This window comes from Cervus elaphus, chromosome 3 (assembly GCF_910594005.1).
Source record: "Cervus elaphus chromosome 3, mCerEla1.1, whole genome shotgun sequence".
In the NCBI taxonomy this organism is placed as follows: Eukaryota; Metazoa; Chordata; class Mammalia; order Artiodactyla; family Cervidae; genus Cervus; species Cervus elaphus.
Genome location: NC_057817.1, coordinates 11828256 through 11849282, shown reverse-complemented (window position 1 = coordinate 11849282; position 21027 = coordinate 11828256). Strand labels below are relative to the sequence as shown.

At 43.4% G+C, this 21027-nt stretch overlaps 1 long non-coding RNA gene across 2 annotated transcripts in view; it reads left to right on the top strand.

The window, feature by feature from the left end:
* Positions 1-21027, top strand: part of LOC122679670 — a 40567-nt gene that overhangs the window by 5440 nt on the left and 14100 nt on the right. The gene's annotated exons all lie outside the window — the stretch shown is intronic.

Below are 21027 nucleotides of genomic sequence, written 5' to 3'. Positions count from 1 at the left end.
ATTTGAAAAAAACTGAAAAGGAATAACCTAGGCAAATATTTCTAATCATTTTTTTTTCAAGTTCTTGGGGGTTTTGTTTGTGTTTGTTTTTCTCTGTATAACAATTTACAGTTGAAGGGGGAAAAAATCTCATCAATGGAGCTGTGAATAAAAATGGTTAATATTTTAATCTGATCACCAAAATCCTTTAAAAATCATTTTAATTCTTCTTCAAAGATAATTCCTCAGAAAGTATTGTTTCTATTTTGTAGTCTTAAACAAAGACCACTGCTTGTTACTCAATTTTTGTATTAATAATAAAACTTTATATAAGAAAGGATCTGATTATCAGGGAACAAATGATGAAAAGGAGAAGAAATATCCTTTATAATAAAAGTTTTTGTAAAATGTAGTTGATTACCTAACATTACTTCAGGTTTGCAGTTTGTGTGTGCACGTGTGCATGCGTGTGTGTACTTGGAAGATACGAAGTTAAACCAGAAAATGAAACAAGTCCAAAACAAGAGTTGCTCTTACATAACAAGGAAGTGGGTAATCACTTTGAGGTTTTAAAGACAACACAAGTATTTCAGATGGAGTACTGTTTTAAAGTGGAAGAAAATATGGAGACAAGAAATTACTTTTAGTAGATCATAAAAACAGATATCTCATTTATAAGCTTAAGACAGTTTTAAAGTATTTGGACATTTTTTCCAATCATCATTCTGAATGAGGAGAGTTTAGCTGATTCTTGTGATACTCTTATGCGTTACCTGTTGATTCAAATCCCTACCTTTTAAAAAAGTAAACAACTGAATATTTAGAGTTTTAGAGTGTGTTCAGAATCTCCAGTGAAGATGTTTTGTGTATAGAAAGGATTTCAGTGGACTTCTCTTTGTTACTTGATTACACTTGCTTTTTTGCTTAATCCAAATACTCCTATAACTTGGTGTGAATATAAAATTTGTCTTTTTATATCTGTATAACTATGTGGATATGTTATAGGGTTTATTTCTTTATGACATTATACTGCTTCTTTCCATTGAAACTTTTATTAGTTTAGTACAAACCAAGTCATAAGCTTTGAAAGAGTAAGATAACTATTGTTGCTATTTTTACTTTTTAATCACTTTTTGGTAGCATTGTTTTATATCTATGAACTACGAATAAGATTGCTGGGTTCTGCCAGACTATTCCAGCTACCAGAATTCTCTTCCTTTGATCTCTGCTGTGACAACACCAGGAGGCAGTACAAAGGTTTAAGCTTTTTAGTAGGTGATTTTACCTGCAAAGCTAGCTATCAGTGTGTGTGTGTGGTATTGTGTGTGAAATGACTGATTTCTCCTTCCTTCTCCTTTGACATCTCTAAAGGCCATTCCTTCATCATTCCTTCAACAAGCTAATCTAGTAACTTGCTAGCCCAACTACCTCCTATCATTCAATTAATTTGCAAGTGTTTACTGAGTCCTCTCCTTCCTAATGCTCAGCAGGGTTCTAGGAGCACCAAGAATTATTTATAAATTACTAAGAGGTACTAATAGATCCATTTCTGTTCCTGAGTAGCTCATAGTATAGTCAGGAAAATAAGACAGCAAGTGTCATACACTGTTAGGTTCTTCAGAGGTAGATGAAAAAGCAATAGTGGAGGAAGGACCCCAAAATGGAATGGAAAAACCCTATGACTAAGGCAAAAGTAATCATCCTAAAACATGAATTAATTGTATCACTCCCTTGCCTAAAATCTGTCAATGGCTTCCCACCACCTATAGTGAGGATTGTGAAGCTGTTAGCATTGATTTGTCATTTTCACTTGGGATCTATTATGCTCCTCTTAGAAGTCTTTGGAAACGAGTACTGTATTATTATCTGTTGCTGTTTAATAAATTATTCCCTAACTGAGCAGCTTAAAACAACAGAGGTTTATTCTCTCATGTGAGCTTCTGTGGATCAGGAATCAGGATGTGTTAGTTAGCTGGGTGGTTCTGGCTCTAATGAAGTAGTAGCCAGGCAGTCTCTTGGTCAGAACTAAGATCATCCCAATGGGCAGAAGGATCAGCTTCATGCTCACTAGCATGGCTGTTGCCAGGAAGCTTCAGTTCATGGGGCTGTTCAGAAGACATGACAACTGACTTCCCTTTGACCAAGATGAGTGACTGAGTGATGGATTGATTGAGTGATGTGCTATGTGTGGGTGTGTGTGTGAGAGAGAGAGAACAAGACAGACTCCACAATCTTTTATATAACCCACTCCCATCAGTTCAGTTCAGTTCAGTCGCTCAATCGTGTCTGACTCTTTGCAACCCCATGGACTGCAGGACGCCAGGCCTCCCTGTCCATCACCAACTCCCAGAGCCTACCCAAACTCATGTCCATTGAGTCAGTGATGCCATCCAACCATCTTATCCTCTGGCAACCCCTTCTCATTCTGCCTTCAATCTTTCCCATCATCAGGGTCTTTTCCAAGGAGTCAGTTCTTCACATCAGGTGGCCAAAGTGTTGGAGTTTCAGCTTCAGCACGCTTCTAATGAGTATTCTGGACTGATTTCCTTTAGGATGGACTGTTTGGATCTCCTTGCAGTCCAAGGGACTCTCAAGAGTCTTCTCTGACACCACAGTTCAAAAGCATCAATTCTTCAGCACTCAATAGTCCAACTCTCACATGCATACATGACCACTGGAAAAAACCATAGCTTTGACAACATGGACCTTTGTTGACAAAGTAATGTCTCTGCTTTTTAATATGCAATCTAGGTTGGTCATAACTTTTCTTCCAAGGAGCAAGCATCTTTTAATTTCATGGGTGCGGTCAACATCTACAGTGATTTTGGAGCCCCCCCCACCAAAAAAATAAAATCTCTCACTGTTTCCACTGTTTCCCCATCTATCTGCCATGAAGTGATGGGACCGGATGCCATGATCTTAGTTTTCTGAATGCTGAGTTTTAAGCCAGCTTTTTCACTCTCTCCTTTCACTTTCATCAAGAGGCTCTTTAGTTCTTCTTTGTTTTCTGCCAAGGTGATGTTATCTGCATATCTGAGGTTATTAGTACTTCTCCCAGCAATCTTGATTCCAGCTTGTGCTTCATCCAGCCCAGCGTTTCTCATGATATACTCTGTATATAAGTTAAATAAGCAGGATGACAATATACAACTATGATGTACTCCTTTATCAATTTGGAACCAGTCTGCTGTTCCACGTCCAGTTCTAACTGTTGCTTCTTGACCTGCATACAGGTTTCTCAGGAGGCAGGTAAGGTGGTCTGGTATTCCAGAGCTTTTTAAGAACTTTCCACAGTTGTGGTGATCCACATAGTCAAAGGCTTTGGCATAGTCAATAAAGCAGAAATAGATGTTTTTCTGGAACTCTCTTGCTTTTTCAATGATCCAACAGATGTTGGCAATTTGATGTCTGGTTCCTCTGACTTTTCTAAATCCAGCTTGAACATCTGGAAGTTCACAGTTCACATATTGCTGAAGCCTGGCTTGGAGAATTTTGAACATTACTTTGCTAGCATGTCAGATGAGTGCAATTGTGTGGTAGTTTGAACATTCTTTGGCATTTCCTTTCTTTGAAATTGGAATGAAAACTGGCCTTTTGCAGTCCTGTGGCCCCTGCTGAGTTTTCCAAATTTGCTGGCATATTGAGTGCAGTACTTTCACAGCATCATCTTTCAGGATTTGAAATGGCTCAACTGGAATTCCATCACCTCCACGAGCTTTGTTCATAGTGATGCTTCCTAAGGCTCACTTGACTTCACATTCCAGGATGCCTGGCTCCAGGTGAGTGATCACACCATCGTGGTTATCTGGGTCATGGAGATCTTTTTTGTACAGTTCTTCTGTGTATTCTTGCCACCTCTTCTTAATCTCTTCTGCTTCTGTTAGGTCCATACCATTTCTGTCCTTTTTTGTGCCCATCTTTGCATGGAATGTTCCCTTGGTATCTCTCATTTTCTTGAAGAGATCTCTAGTCTTTCCCATTCTATTGTTTTTCTCTATTTCTTTGCATTGCTCACTGAGGAAGGCTTTCTTATCATTCCTTGCTATTCTTTGGAACTCTGCATTCAAATGGGAATATCTTTCCTTTTCGCCTTTGCCTTTCACTTCTCTTCTTTTCTGAGCTATTTGTAAGGCCTCTTCAGACAACCATTTTGCCTTTTTGCATTTCTTTTTCTTGGGGATGGTCTTGATAACTGCCTCCTGTACAATGTCAGGAATTGTACAGAGACTGAAGGCATTCTGTCTATCAGATCTAACCCCTTGAATCTATTTGTCACTTCCACTGTATAATCATAAGGATTTGATTTAGGTCAAACCTGAATGGTCTAATCGTTTTCCCTACTTTCTTCAATTTAAGTCTGAATTTTGCAATAAGGAGTCCATGACCTGAGTCACAGTCAGCTCCCAGTCTTGTTATTGCTGACTCTATAGAGCTTCTCCATCTTTGGCTGCAAAGAATATAATCAGTCTGATTTTGGTGTTGACCATCTGGTGATGTCCATGAGTCTTCTCTTGTGTTGTTGGAAGAGGGTGTTTGCTTTGATTAGTGCGTTCTCTTGGCAAAACCCTGTTAGCCTTTGCCCTGCTTCATTCTGTACTCCAAGGCCAAATTTGCCTATTACTCCATGGACCTCTAGACTTTCTCCTTTTGCATTCCAGTCCCCAATAATGAAAGGGACATCTTTTTGGGGTGTTAGTTCTAGAAGGTCTTATAGGTCTTCATAGAATCATTCAACTTCAGGTTCTTCAGCATTTTTGATTGGGGCATACCCTTAGATTACTGTGATATTGAATGGTTTGCCTTGGAAATGAACAGAGATCATTCTGTCATTTTTGAAATTGCATCCAAATACTGCATTTCAGACTCTTTTGTTGACTATGAGGGCTACTCCATTTCTTCTAAGGGATTCTTGCCCGCAGTAGTAGATACAATGGTAATCTGATTTAAATTCACCCATTCCAGTCCATTTTAGTTCGCTGATTCCTAAAATGTCGATATTCACTCTTGCCATCTCCTGTTTGACCACTTCCAATTTATCTTTATTCAAGGGACCTAACATTCCAGGTTTCTATGCAGTATTGTTTTTTACAGCCTTGGACTTTACTTCCATCACCAGTCACATCCACAACTGGATGTAGTTTTTGCTTTGGCTACATCTGTTCATTCTTTCTGGAGTTATTTCTCCACTGTTCTCCAGTAGCATATTGGGCCCTTACCCACCTGGCAAGTTCATCTTTCAGTGTACTATTTTTTTGCCTTTTCATATTGTTCCTGAGGTTCTCAAGGAAAGAATACTGAAGTGGTTTGCCATTTCCTTCTCCAATGGACCATGTTTTATCAGAACTCTCCACCCTGACCTGTCCATCTTGGGTAGCCCTACATGGCATGGCTCATAGTTTTCATTGAGTTAGACAAGGCTGTGGTCCATGTGATCAGTTTGATTAGTTTTCTGTAATTGTGGTTTTCATTCTGTCTTCCCTCTGATGGATAAGGATTAGAGGCTTATGGAAGCTTCCTAATGGGAGAGACTAACTGAGGGGGAAACTGGGTATTGTTCTGATGGGTGGGGCCATGGTCAGTAAATCTTTAATCCAATTTTGTGTTGATGGATGGGGCTGTGTTCCCTCCCAGTTGTTTGACCTGAGGCCAAACTATGGTGGAGGTGATGGAGATAATGGTGACCTCCTTCATAAGGAGGTCAGCATGCACTGCAGACCTCAGTGCCCCCAACCCACACCTCTGCGGGAGACTCCTGGACATTCATGGGCAAGTCTGGGTCAGTCTCTTGTGGGGGTCACTGCTCCTTTCTCCTGGGTCCTGGTGAGCACAAGGTTTTGTTTGTGGCCTCCAAGAGTCTGTTTCCCCAGTCCTGTGTAAGTTCTGGCAGCTCTATGGTGGGGTTAAGGGTGACCTGCTCCAAGAGGGCTTATGCCATACCCAGGTCTGCTGCACCCAGAGCCCCTGCCCCTGCGGCAGTCCACTGCTGACCTGTACCTCCTCAGGACACACTCACAGGCAGGTCCGGCTCAGTCTCTGTGGGGTTTCCTGGTGTACACAAGGTTTCCTTTGGGCCTACCAAGTGTCTCTGATGGGTATGGGCTTTGATTAGAAACATGATTTCACCCCTCCTACCATCTTGCTGGGGCTTCTCCTTTGCCCTTTTATGTACGGCATCTTTTTTTGGTGGGATCCAAAATTCTCCTGTCGACAGTTGTTCAGCAGTGAGTTGTAATTTTGGAGTTCTCGCAGGAGAAGATGAGTGCACGTCCTTCTACTCCACCATCTTGCACTTGTACTCCCAGTCCCATCTCAGAAGGGCAATTTATCACTTCTGCTTTATGGTGGAGGTCACACAGACAAACTTTGCTACAGGGTGGAAGGAGACTATAGAAGGGTGTGACTAGGAAGAGTTTGATGACTGGGGACCATCTTGGAGGCTGGCTGCCAAAAGTAAGAGCACTTTTGGCTTTTCATAATGACTGGAGTTTACTTATTAACATGGGTAAAGACCAGGGATATTAAAATCTTGTACAGGAAAGAATTATTACCCCCTAGCAAGCTGCCAACAGTGTTGCAAATAGCTGTTCTACCCTTGTGTACACTACTTTCTCCTACGTATTCACACCTGGCTCTATTTGCACCTCGCTTCTTACAGTTCCCTATAAAATCCTAGTCCTTCAGCTTCCACAAATCTTCCTTCAGCTGCAGTGCCTTCTTCACCTTGGCAACCCTTCCAACTCCCTTTTTAGGATTTAATATATGCAAATCTCTTCATCTCGTGAATGTGTCCCCTGATGGCATTAAGCAGATGAGCCCTTGATGTTCTCTGCCCTATCCATATATTTGTTATATCATCTATTACACTGCTGTAATTATTACCTTCTCCTTCAGAAGATTGTGAGCCCCTGCAATAATGTGTGTTACAAGTTTACTCTCAGTGACCCCAGGCCTTACACAGTTACCACACATAGAAAACACCTAATACAACAAGCTAGTTAAATGAATGACCAACTTAATGGCATGTTGTCTGTGTTTTTGTATGTGAGTGTGCAAGGATGGTGCCACTTAAGTGACAATTGCAGAATGCAAAAGCTTGGGAACAGCTGATCTGCTCTGTTTCAATCCAGACTCTGCTTTCTTCTATTTGTTTCCCATTTAAGTACAAATTTGCCTTCATATCCCATAATCTATTTTTTTAATATATGTTTTCTATCTTTGTCAAAAAGATAGCTGAAAGTTATATTTTCATAGACATGTCTATGAATTTTAGGAGGCACTACCCGAGTAATATATTTATTTTTCAGAAAATGTTCATGTTAAAGAATTTAAGATCCTCTCTAAATCAAGAAAGAATAATTCTGCCTCAGCACATTTAATGATGTTTAAATGTTAAGCTCAAAGAGTTAATACAAATTCTAAATGTGCTACAGCCAATCAAATTTATTAAAATGAATCTGCAGTAATAGATCAAAAGGTTACTATTCTAAAAGAGATATTACAAGCACCAAATGGGCCAGGTTATGGGCAAGAGGAATCTGAAACTATGAAAATTGAAGCTTTCTATTCTAAAAGAGCTAATGTAATATCCAAATGCATTTACCTGAGGATTAGTTTATTAACTAAAGCATCTATGCTATTTAGGAATAATTTAATATCCTACTAGGGCTTGGAGTTTTGCTCCTGGTGCTGGATTCCAGAATTGTCCATTTTCATGAATTTCTCTTTACGAAAGATTCAGCCTGCCAGTCATAAATGTGCCCTGACAAACTTCTGCCAAATTTTCCAGATGTTGGTGACTTTCTGGACCTTCACCTGCTCAAAAATGCCTCTGATATTCAGTTTGGAGATATGACTGGTTCAACGTGTTGGGGGAGTTTGTAATTTCCTCGGTTCTGTCTCATCACAATAAAAATTTTAAGCGATGGATGGACCAGTGTTATAGTCCTCAGATGGACCAGTGTTACAGCCGCATGTTACAGCTCAGTTTTATTTAGAAAGTAAAGGAAAATACATCCTAGAGGCATGATGGCAGGCCAACCCAAAAGACACAAAGAGAAGAGAAGCCCCCAATCCTTCTAGGCTTCCTCCTTTTATACATTTGTCTCCTCCCCTCTGAGCCTGCCCTGTGGAAATTGGGCTAGCCAGGAGGGAAGTTTTACCCGAGGTCCTCAATCTGGTCCTTGGACTTTCCTTTGTTCCATTTTTGTGGGCTTTTCCCTTCTTTGTCTTTGAGCCAGCACCATTTTGGACTCCTTTTTCCTATTCTAACTATCTAACATTCCCCCCTCAAGAGATGGGAGGCCCAATTCTTTGGGAACAGGGACACCAAGGTGTCTCTGGCTACTTCCTGATGAACTGGGACAGCGAGGGACATTGGGCCTCCCCCTCTTGCTAGTCTCGGGCCTCAGAGTCCTTCTAGCAGTGTCCATCTAAGGGTGAGTGATATTTTCTATGGTTGGGTGTAGTTTTGTATATCCTTGTTGAACTGGCACTGCATGTTGTAGCTTGTTGACCTGGGCAGAGACCAAATGGGTTAAACAATTGACAATACATGGAGCAATCATGGGCAGGATCAATATCATGATGACAGGGACTATTGGGGCATTAGCCAACTCCAAATTTCCCATCGCCAGGAGGGTCCCCCAAAGAGAGATGGTAGCCACCCCAGGAACTCTCCAGCTCATTCTTTGAGGTCCTGTAGGGTCTAGAACGGAGAAGGCAATGGCAACCCACTCCAGTACTCTTGCTTGGAAAATCCCATGGACAGAGGAGCCTGCTGGGCTGCAGTCCATGGGGTCGCTAAGAGTCGGACATGACTGAGCGACTTCACTCTCACTTTTCACTTTCATGCATTGGAGAAGGAAATGGCAACCCACTCCGCTGTTCTTGCCTGGAGAATCCCAGGGACGGGGGAGCCTGGTGGGCTGCCGTCTATGGGGTCGCACAGAGTCGGCCACAACTGAAGCAACTTAGCAGCAGCAGCAGCAGCAGCAGAATCTAGAATGTTTTTCTTGAGGACTGAAACTCCAATACTCTGGCCACCTGATGCAAAGAACTGACTCATCTGAAAAGACCCTGATGTTGGGAAAGCTTGAAGGCAGGAGGAGAAGGGGATGACAGGTGATGAGATGGTTGGGTGGCATCACTGACTCAATGGACATGAGTTTGAGTAAGCTCCAGGAGTTGGTGATGGACAGGGAGGCCTGGCGTCCTGCAGTCCATGGGGTTGCAAAGAGTCAGACATGACTGAGTGACTGAACTGAACTGTAGACTTTCTTTAACTTAGCTGGAAGTATTTACCCAGAAACAACATGTCTCATTCAAGATGGCTCGAGTCCCTCCTTGTTCAAGGATCAGGAGATCTATCTTCTCTCTATTTTGGAGTACAACCCCTGCCAAGCTGCACTGGCGCTTTAGTGCTATCAAGAGAAATCTTATCCCCAGAAACTTGATTTTGGGGGTGTTCATTGGAATGGCACTCATTTGTAGTTCTGAGTAGGTATTTGAGATCTCCCAGGGGCTCACAGGTGGATTGAATGTCCTCTCTTCTGTTTTCTTCCATGGTTTGACTCATGAATAGTGAATCCAGGAGTCATGTCCTGGCACCTTGACCGCTGTGGGGGTAGAAAGTATTACAGGGTAGGGGCCCTTCCATGTGGGCTGGAGTTGAGCCTTTGGGGACCCATCTTTCCAGATTTTAATTAGGATTTGAACCCATGGAGCATATAGTGGTGGCTCTTTAGAATCTTTTGAGTCCTGATTGACATCCCACAAGTGTATATCCTGTTGGAATTGCCTAGTGGTCATGGTATAAGACTAGAGGGTCTGAGCCTCTGGATCTAGGAAGAGGTCATTGACATAAGCAAAAGGTCTCCCATAGAGCATCTCATAAGGACTAAGATCAACCTGACCTTTAGGGGCAATACGGGTGTGGAGGAGAGCTTTTGGTAAAGCCTCCTTCCATCCCAGGGAGGTCTCCTGGGTTATCTTTTTTATCTCTGATTTTAAGAATTTGTTGGCTCTTTCTACTTTTCCTGAAGACTGAGGCCTTCAGGCACAGTGGAGATAATAAATAATGCCCAATCCTTTAGAGACTCCTTGGGTGACCTTAGAAGTAATTGATGTCCCATTGTCACTTTGTAATGACCTGGGCAGACCAAATCTCAGAATGATTTCATGGAGCAGTTGTTTTTTTTTTTTTACCACCTCTTCAACCTTCTCAGTCTGAGTGGGAAAGCCTTCAATCCATCCTGTGTGCCGGGATCCAGCCTCAGCAGGATCCACGGGGCACCCTCAGGATGAACGGCGTCGGCGTCGGCGAGAGAGAGAGAAGACATGTGAGACCCGCCTTGATAGAGCCAAGTCTGTGAGGGAGAGAGAGGGAGAGAGAGGGAGAGAGAGAGCGAGAGAGAGAGAGAGAGAGAATGACCAGACGGCGGTGTTTGCAGGGTCTGGCAGAGTCTGGCAATGCTTATTTTTTACCATAGCTTTTATACCCTAAGTTAGTACATTTCTAAGGGGAAGATAGTTTAACATTACATCAGCTTGTCCTTCACAAAACCAGGGTGTTTTCTGCATACTTCTTTGTTTATGAGGGTCTTGTACATTATCTTCTGGCCTTGGGGCCTATTAACATTTTATGCAGGTCAGGTGAGTGTAAACCTATTTTCTGGTTCTATGGTGACCTAACTGAAAGGTAGCAGTCTCATAGGGCAACAGTACAAAGTGGAAGTATAACCTTGTTAACACAAAAATTAATCCTTCTACAGAAGGTGTCAGTTGCGTTTATCTAAGAAGTTCACCCCACACAGACTCTGCGGCTTTGGTGAGGCAGCTTCTGCCTAGCACTCCTGGCTGACAATTAGCAACCATCTCATTGTTACCACACTAGGGTGGTATTTCTCTAGGCTCTTATTTCTCTAGATCTTTAGCTATATTAACAGTGGTTTCTATAACACAACCTTAGCACATTAAAAGCAAAAACACAGCAAGCAAAACACAGCAAGCAAACGTCAACCCAATAACCACCTTTAGAATAATTTTTCTTATGTTTTCTAATAGGACTTCCTCACTCCCCGAAGGGCTCTATGTTTACTAGGGCCTTTATATGATCAGCTTCTTTATGCTGTTTTATGATTAGAGTATTATAAGCAATCATGCATATTAGTACCAAGAGCATAAATGCATTTGCCAAACAAACTAAAATACCAGCAAAGGAGTTTAAAGTAAAACACTCCTTTCACCCTGGATAATCTCATAAAATACCACCACCTGGGAAACTTACTGATTAAAGTTCTAAATTGATTCTTATTTGGGAAGAGATGGGGGAAGGCCTTCTGCCTGTGTCACAGAAATTAGGGAGTAGTCTATTGAGGCAGGCATCAGAAAGACAGATATCATCTTTAAGGTGAGCGCCGGGGGCAGCTTTTTGAAATCCCTGAAAACCTGATCCGCCTTGCCCGTCAGGTTTTCTCATGACCTTGTCATGGGTGGGATCTCGTGTGCCGGCTCCCGGCACCTGTGAATGTATCTATCATTACTAATAGGTATTTATACCCTTGAGAAACTGGCATCTGGGTGAAGTCCATCTGCCAGTCCTCTCCTGGGTAGGCCCCATGTCATTGGACAGGCTGGGCAAGCTGGCGTCTTCAAGCTCCTTGGGGATTAACTGGCAAGTGGGACAAGAGGAGACCACTTGCCTTATCGTCATTTGGAGGCCTGTTCCTCTGAAGGACCTTTCTAGTAATCTTTGGAGGGCCTTTTCCCCTAAGTGAGTGGTGGCATGTAAGGAGTTAACCAACTTTCACTGGAGGTTCCCAGGCAGAAAAAGGAGTCTCTCCTTTTGGAACCACCCCATATGATCTTCTTGGAAGCCCTCACTCTTAGTTTTAAGAGTCTCACCTTCAGTATACGAAGGAATTTTCTGGCAAATTAGTCTGTGAAACTAAGGTAGCAACACCTATTAGGTCATGGTTCTGTAATGCTGCTCTCTGAGTTGCCTGATCTTGGCTGGTTCCCTGATCTTGGCTGGTTCTCTGATCTTGGCTGGTTCCCTGATCTTGGCTGGTTCCCTGATCTTGGCTGGTTCTCTGATCTTGGTTGGAGTCTTGCTTGGTTCCCTCGTGCCACTTCTGTGCTCCCTTTTGGTGTCCTTTACAGTGGGAGACTGAAACCTCAGTGGGCAGATGGACTGCCTCCAAGAGCCTAAAGATTCAATCGCCATATTTGGGGACCCTCGGTCCCCAAGTGACCTCTTTCTTTTCCAAATAGCAGCATGTGCATGTAGCACCAGAAAGGAAACTTGGAGTTAGTGTAAATGGCTACTCTTTTTCCTTTTCCCAGCTCTAAAGCTTGAGTCAGGGCTATGAGCTCAGCTAATTGGGCTAAAGTACCTGGTGGCAAAGCTTTAGCCTCTATGGTCTCAAAATTGGAGACTACTGCATATCTGAGTGTCCTTTGATCAGACATCCATAAATGGCTTCTCCCGTTCAGGAGCTGTTTAACTTTCTGGCTGGTAAAAATAGTTTGTCCCCAAGAGAGAGTTTTAAAGCATCTTCTATCAGGACTGCAATATCTGCAAGATTCTGAAGGCAGGGAAAGATCTCTTCCCAATAAGGGAGTAATAGGACACTCAGGGGCCACAAGAAACTGGTGGGAAAATATTTGTCCACCCCAGCAACAAAGAAGTGCTCAGGTGAATATTTTTGTAATTTTTTTCCTGTAGCACCCAAAATAGTACAGGTTTGGGAGGAGAAGGCTCCAGAGTAGGAGGTTAGGACAGAGTAGGTAGCCCCTGTGTCAACCAAGAAATTCTTGGACCTACCTGCCGCATGCAGTTGCACTCTTGGCTCCAGCCCTGTGATAGTTATCTGTGCCAGGCAGGTTGGCTGGAGTGGGTTGCTTCAGCTAAGGTCTTGTTGAACCATTACGAGGGAAGTCTTGGCGCTTGACCTTGAGGCTCTTGGGTCCTGATGGCACATGCCAACTGATGGCATTTGTAGCAAGCCATTTTAGGAGCCTTGTTTCAGTTTGGACACTCTTTGGTCCATTGTCCTGCCTGTCTACAGATTAGGCATTTGCCTCATGCCTTGTCCTTCAAGGACTCAGGGTTTGCCATAGGGCTTCCCTGGAGGGCAGCCAGTGTCTGGGCATGCCTTGTCTCTTTCCTTTTCTCCCTTTCCTGGGCCTTGGCCTTCCTCTCCTGTTCTCTGTTATAGAAGGTGACTGTCTGGACCATCTCATCTGAAGAGGAAGCAGGGTCCTGCTCTGCTGTAGCTGTTGTAACTTTATCCTGATGTCTGATGCACATTGGGACAGGAATTTGTCCTTTAAAATCACCTGTCCCTCATAAGAGTCCAAGTCCAGATTGGTAAACTTTTGGAGGGCCTCTTTTAGCCTTTCCAGAAAGGCAATGGGGTTCTCATTGGGCTCCTGAGCTATTGCTGAGCCCCGGGCATAGCTGATTACTTTTTGCTGGGCTGCTTTCAGTCCTGCCTTTACCCAGATCAGAAAATGATCCCTTCCCCAGATGTGCTCAGGGTCATTATGATTCCAATTAGCATCTCAGGAGGGGACCACAGTTTCCCCTACTGGGTATTTATCGCTTGACATGTGAAGCCCCATAGCATACCTTTGGGCTTCCTTTAAGATCCTAGCATGTTCAGTGTCAGATAAAGTTTGAGTAAATGTGACCATGATGTCCTTCCACATCAAGTCAAATGCCAAGGTAATGTGTTGGAATGTATCTATATATTTGCCCAGGCCATCTGTATAGCTGCCCAGGTCTTATTTGATCTGTCTTAGTTCTAAGAGGGAGAAGGGCTTATGGACCCAGGTTGGTCTGATTTCTGCTCCAGTTTCGACTAAGGGACATACTCGAGTTGGCTTTTGTGGAGGGGGTGCTCCCGGATATGGGAGCACATTTGGATACAAGGAAGGAGCATCAGATAACTTTGGGCCACAAGTTCCTTCTCTTGGTTGTCTGTGCCTAACACCGTTTGCCTAGTAGGCTCACTTTTAGGGCATACAACAATCCCATAGTTAAGACAGAGTTCCTTCATGTCTCTTAGTCGGAAGAAAATTTGGACATAGGGAATCTCTGTGGATTTCCCTTGTCTTTTGCAGAATAAGTCTAGCTATAGGATGGTTTTGTAATTTAAGCTCCAATCCTCAGGTCAGTGTTCCTTGTCCCCCAGAGGATACCGTGGCCAAGCAGTGGCACAAAAGAATTTTAAGGAACTTCTCCTTAGAGATAGAGGATCAAACAGCTTCCTACATTAATAAGGATGCATCCCAAGGGCATCTGTCAGGAAGTGGATTGGTATTTCCCCTCTGAAAGACAGTGATGACAGGGAGGAAAAGAAAAAAGAAGAAACTAATAGGCCTCCTTCAATTTCCATGGGTGGACTTCCTTGGGGGTGAGTCTTTTTGAAGCTTATCCTACCCAGTACTATTGCAATCTGGGAGCCAGGTGTCCCCAGGTCAGGGTGCAGATCCCTAAGCAGGCTGAGGTGTGACAGCCTCCTGGAGATAGAATCCCTGGGCAGGTCGAGGCATTGGGTCCCTGGGCTGGTTGAGGCATGTCGACCTCCTGGGACCCCTGGACTGACAGATCCCTGAGCAGGTTGAGGCATGACAACCTTTTGAGGACCAGATCCCTAGGCAGGTTGAGGCAGGTCGACCTCCTGGGGTCCCCAGGCTGAAGTTGGGCATCCCCGAAGTCTCCAATCTGACTAGTACTGGGTAGGATTAAGGGGTTGTAATCTTAACTTATTGCTGGCTTGTCCACAACAGATAAGAATAGATACCATGATGTAAAGCAACCCAAGCCTGTCCCTGAGACTGGAACCTAGAGAAATAGCCATATGCCTCTTATTGCTCTGAGGGAATGTAAGTCACTGATTCCCTCCCCTAATCCTCTATAAGAGAAGGTTAGGGTACCTCCAATGGTAAACATTTCGTGTCATAGACCCACTCTAGGTAATAACAGAAGCAATGACAAAGGAATGGGTTATCTTGTTCTGTTAGGGGCATTAAGAGTATTTTAGTAATAATAAGTGGGGTGGAGTGATGTTGCCTACAAGTGGGCAGGGTCCTGGTTGTAGGAGTTAGTGACTTAAGAACAAATTGATAAGAGGCAACAGACCAGATGTTCCATAAAAGTGGAGTGGAGATTTGATCCAGGGGTATGTTTGTAACTTTTAGGAGAAGGGTGGTAAGTGGGCTCAAACGGCCTTGCAGGGCTAACTCCCAAAGTGGCAAACATTATCCCTGGAAGCCCAATTGCCCTTGAAGGTGTCAGGCGAGTGTATGCTCCTTGGTTCTGTCTCGTCACAACAAAAATTTGGAGTGATCGACATTAAAGCCCTCAGTGCCCATTTGTTTATTTTTGCTTTTATTTCCAATATTCTGGGAGGTGGGTCATAGAGGATCCTGCTGTGATTTATGTCGGAGAGTGTTTTGCCTATGTTCTCCTCTAGGAGTTTTATAGTTTCTGGTCTTACATTTAGATCTTTAATCCATTTTGAGTTTATTTTTGTGTATGGTGTTAGAAAGTGTTCTAGTTTCATTCTTTTACAAGTGTTTGACCAGTTTTCCCAGCACCACTTGTTAAAGAGGTTGTCTTTTTTCCATTGTATATCCTTGCCTCCTTTGTCGAAGATAAGGTTATAATAGCCAGGACATGGAAGCAACCTAGATGCCCAACAGCAGGCAAACGGATAAGGAAGCTGTGGTACATATACACCATGGAATATTACTCAGCCATTAAAAAGAATTCATTTGAATCAGTTCTAATGAGATGGATGAAACTGGAGCCCATTATACAGAGTGAAGTAAGCCAGAAAGATAAAGACCATTACAGTATACTAACTCATATATATGGAATTTAGAAAGATGGTAATGATAACCCTATATGCAAAACAGAAAAAGAGATACAGATGTACAGAACAGACTTTTGGACTCTGTGGGAGAAGGCGAGGGTGGGATGTTTTGAGAGAACAGCATCGAAACATGTATATTATCAAGGGTGAAACAGATCACCAGCCCAGGCTGGATGCATGAGACAAGTGCTCGGGCCTGGTGCACTGGGAAGACCCAGAGGGATCAGGTAGAGAGGGAGGTGGGAGGGGGGATCAGGATGGGGGATACATGTAAATCCATGGCTGATTCATGTCAATGTATGACAAAAACCACTACAATATTGTAAAGTAATTAGCCTTCAACTAATAAAAATAAATGGAAAAAATAAATAAATAAAGCCGTCAGTGTGTCACAGCTATCGGGGCTTGGACAGACCGTGTTATAGCTCTTAGACAAATCAGTGTTACCGCTCTATTTTATTTAGAAAATACCAGGAAAATCCATCCTCGAGGCATGAGGGCATGCCAACCCAAAGACGTGAAGAGAAGAGGGTGGGAGGGCATGCCAGCTTTCGGGGGAGAGAGAGCGCAACTGCGCACTTTGGCTCCTCCTTTGACATGTTTTTTCCTCCCCCCAGCCTGCCCTATGTAAATTGGGGTAGCCAGGAGGGCTGTTTGTTCTACCTGAGGTCTCACTCCAGTCCTCGGACCTTCCTTTGTTCAATTTTCGCGGGCTTTTCCCTTCCTTGTCTTTTAGCCGCTGCCGTTCTGGACTCCTGTTTCCTATTCTAACAACCTAACAAAGGGATGCCAACAGATGGACTTCTAGCAGGCATTGTGTGCCTGTCACCCACCCTAGCAGGTTCACTGAGAGATGCTGTTGTTGCACATGTTATAGGAAACATGGAAGATGAAGGCCTGAATATCTAGAAAGACTGGATATTATACAACATTTCCCTCCCAAGGGCCAGCTATTTTCTGGTTGTTCCTCCAGAAGATTGTAGAGGCAACACTGTGGGCCCAGACAGGGCTCAGGAAAAGAGCAAGAAACAGGAGGGAAGGGAGCAGGGCACAACATTTGAAAGAATGACAGAGCCCAAGGGTATAAGATAAATGGATTAAAAATCAAATGGGTCCAAGATGACAAGTCAAATTCAACTAAACCTTGATCCTCAATCTGCAAGCTAAATGACACACCCAGAGGTACCAGGACAGTTCCAAGGAGTGGGTGGTTCCCTAATTGTTGGAATGATCCTCCCACTCATAAGCATATGAGATCACCAGCTTGGAAATCACACCACATTCCCTGACTGAAGCACTCTCCTCCTGCAATGGCCCACACCCTGTGGAGTGTGTTTCTCTCTGAATCCAAACACATCCACCTCTTACCTATGCTGTGTTTCTCACTGAATTTTTGCAATGCGGTATCAGAGCCTGAGCTTCATTAAGTCCTGAGGCCAGGCACTGTGGGTTTTGATTGGGCTCAAGCCCCGGGAGAGAGGAGCTGAGGATGGGAGGAAAAAGCAGTGGGAAAAACGTGCCAAGGAATCCCCTTCATAACCTGCCAGAAAATCTGCTATATACCTGACCTGTGCTCACAGTTTTCATTGGCTTGATCCTTGGCCTAAAGAAAAGCAAGGACAGAAGGGCGCCTACCCACTTGGGCAACAGCTACTGGGGCCCAGCAGATAGTGGAGCCTTAGGGACACCCTGAGGAGTACCCCTGCCAGAGTTCCTCAGTTGCACCCACTGCTGCTTGCCTGTTCATGGGGTGGGGGTGGGGGTTGAGGAAAAAAGAGACACGAGGTTGTAGAAAAATCAAGATTTTGTTAGCCATATGTCCTTCCAGCCATGGGAGCAAGGACTTCCTACCTTAACCAGAGGTCTTCTGGAATCTGAGACTGAGCCGCGTGAGCTTTCTGCCCAGTTTGTTTTTGCTGTCCAGTTTCCGGCACTCTGGGCTTCTTGTCACTTCCCCTGCACTGGGTTTTCTTTGCGTTCTGCTTTCACTGTGGGAGCTTTCACCGCGTCGGGCTTCCACTGTACTTGGCCTCCACCTCACGGGGGCCAGGCTGAGGTTGTTTCAGCCGGGTTAAATCCGAGTCACAGCACCATAGATGTCAGGGGAGTTTGTAATTTCCTCAGTTCTGTCTTGTCACAGCAAAAATTTGAAGTGATGGACGGACAAGTGTTACAGCCCCATATTACAGCTCAGTTTTATTTAGAAAGTAAAGGAAAATACATCCTAGAGGTGTGATGGCAGGTCAACCCAAAAGACACAAAGAGAAGAGAAGCCCCCAATCCTTCTAGGCTTCCTCCTTTTATACATTTGTCTCCTCCCCTCTGAGCCTGCCCTATGGAAATTGGGCTAGCCAGGAGGGCTGTTTGTTTTACCTGAGGTCCTCAATCTGGTCCTCAGACATCCTTTGTTCTATTTTTGTAGGCTTTTCCCTTCTTTGTCTTTTAATCAGAACCATTTTGGACTCCTTTTTCCTATTCTAACTACTTAACTCATTTATTCAGGTAGTCTTGAAAGGGTAACAGACAGGAAGGCCAGGGGTCTCCAAACAGAGGAAATAGGCTGCGAGTGTCAGACATTTTTTCTCTCTCTCTTAAGTGGCAGGAGGAAACAAACAAATGTTAGATTTTCCCCCCTTCTCTATAAAAATTTAAAAAGAGGTTTTGCTTAAAATTCTGCGTTGCCAGGATGACACCTGACTCCACCTGAACTTAACTTTTCTCAAACCTTAAGCTAACCAATGCGTTTTTCTTATGGAAATGTTTTTCTTAAGCCTTATTAATGAACTATGTATTTTCCCTAGACTGTGTCTTTCTTCAAGTTCTTTCCACTGAAGACTCAGAACTGATAAGGGCTCAACGAACCAGTATGTTTTACTCCTACATTGTTCTCCTAATCTATGTTAATGAAACTATATATTTACCTGGAAACCTGCCTCTCTTCAAGATTCATGCCAATCATTTCATTGCCCGGGATAACTCACCTGGTGCCAATGTTATGTCAAAATGCATGTTGTGGGTGAGGGGCCTGGTGGCACTCTGAGTTTTGAGACATCTCCTTTCTATAATTAACAGCTTGCTAGTAGCTCTATAACATCCAGCTAAAGACTAGCAGGGGGGCACTCTTTCTGATGTCTATGTCAGAAGCTTTCTCTATCTCTTTTATACTTTAATAAAACTCTATTACACAAAAGTTCTGAGAGATCAAGCCTTGTCACTGGCCCTGGATTGAGTTCTTCTCCTCCAGAGGCCAAGAATCCCAGGGTCTTTCATGGTTCAGCAATAACCTTTCAGTCCTTTTAGCAGAGAGCTATTGAATATCAATTTATGTCCGGTGTATATGGAAAACAGAAACTTTTTGTTAGATCTCATGGTATTTACATTCTAGTGATCAGATATAGAAAATAATAACATAGCATGTACTATAACACAATACATAAATATTATTTGAGATAATGATGTGGGCTGTGATTTTTAAAAATCCTCTGGATCATCAAAAAGCAAGAGAGTTCCAGAAAAACATCTATTTCTGCTTCATTTACTATGTCAAAGCCATTGACTGTGTGAATCACAATAAACTGTGGAAAATTCTTAAAGAGATGGAAATACCAGACCACCTGACCTGCCTCTTGAGAAACCTGTATGTGGGTAAGGAAGCAACAGTTAAAACTGGACATGGAACAACAGACTGGCTCCAAATAGGAAAAGGAGTACATCAAGGCTGTATATTGTCACCCTGCTTATTTAAGTTATATGCAGAGTACATCATGAGAAACGCTGGGCTAGATGAAGCACAAGCTGGAATCAAGATTGCCGGGAGAAATATCAATAACCTCAGATATGCAGATGACACCTCCCTTACGGCAGAGAGTGAAGAGGAACTAAAGAGCTTCTTGATGAAAGTGAAAGAGGAGAGTGGGAAAAGTTGGCTTAAAGCTCAACATTCAGAAAACTAAGATCATGGCATCTGGTCCCATCACTTCATGACAAATAGATAGGGAAACAGTGGCTGACTTTATTTTTGGGGGCTCCAAAATCACTATAGATGGTGATTGCAGCCATGAAATCAAAAGACGCTTACTCCTTGGAAGGAAAGTTATGACCAACCTAGACAGCATATTAAAAAGCAGAGATGTTACTTTGTTAACAAAGGTCCGTCTAGCCAAGGCTATGGTTTTTCCAGTAGTCGTGTATGGATGTGAGAGTTGGACTATAAAGAAAGCTGAGTACCGAAGAATTGATGCTTTTGAACTGTGGTGTTGGAGAAGACTCTTGAGAGTCCCTTGGATTGCAAGGAGATCCAACCAGTCCATCCTAAAGGAGATCAGTCCTGGGTGTTCATCGGAAGGACTGATACTGAAGCTGAAACTCCAATACTTTGGCCACCTGATGTGAAGAGCTGACTCATTGGAAAAGACCCTGATGCTGGGAGGGATTGGGGGCAAGAGGAAAAGGGAACAACAGAGGATGAGATGGTTGGATGGCATCACCAACTCAAAGGACATGGGTTTGGGTTGTCTCCGGGAATTGGTGATGGACAGGGAGGCCTAGTGTGCTGTGGTTCATGGGGTTGCAAAGAGTCAGACACGACTGAGAGACAACTGAACTGAAAGGGCAAGTGAGTGAATTCCCTTAGGATGTGATATTTAAATGAAGACCTGATCTATAGGGAGGAATTGCCAATATGAGTATCTGGGGGAAGACAGAAGAAAAGAAAGAACACATGCAGGGTCTCCATGGATGGAACAAGCCTGATGAATATGGGAGTTTGAAAGTTAACAGATGATGTTGGAGCATGTTGAAAGATGGAGAGATGCTGTTTAGAGACAGGAGGAGCTAGATCATAAAGGACCTTATGGAATACAGAAAGGATTTTAGATTTTACTCTAAATGTGGTTGAGAGCTGCTAGATGGATTATAAAAATAAAAGTGTGTCTGATTTATGCTTATAAAGTTTTGGGGTTTGGAGCCTCCTTATTCTGGTCCTTGGGGCTTCCCAGGAGGCTCAGTGGTGAAGAATCCACCTGCCAATGCAGGAGACATGGGTTTAATTCCTGGTTCAGGAAGATCCTGAGAAGGCAACCACTACAGTATTCTTGCCTGGAAAATCCCATGGACCGAGAAGCCTTTCAGGCTACAGTCCATGGGGTCGTGAACAGATGGACATTAC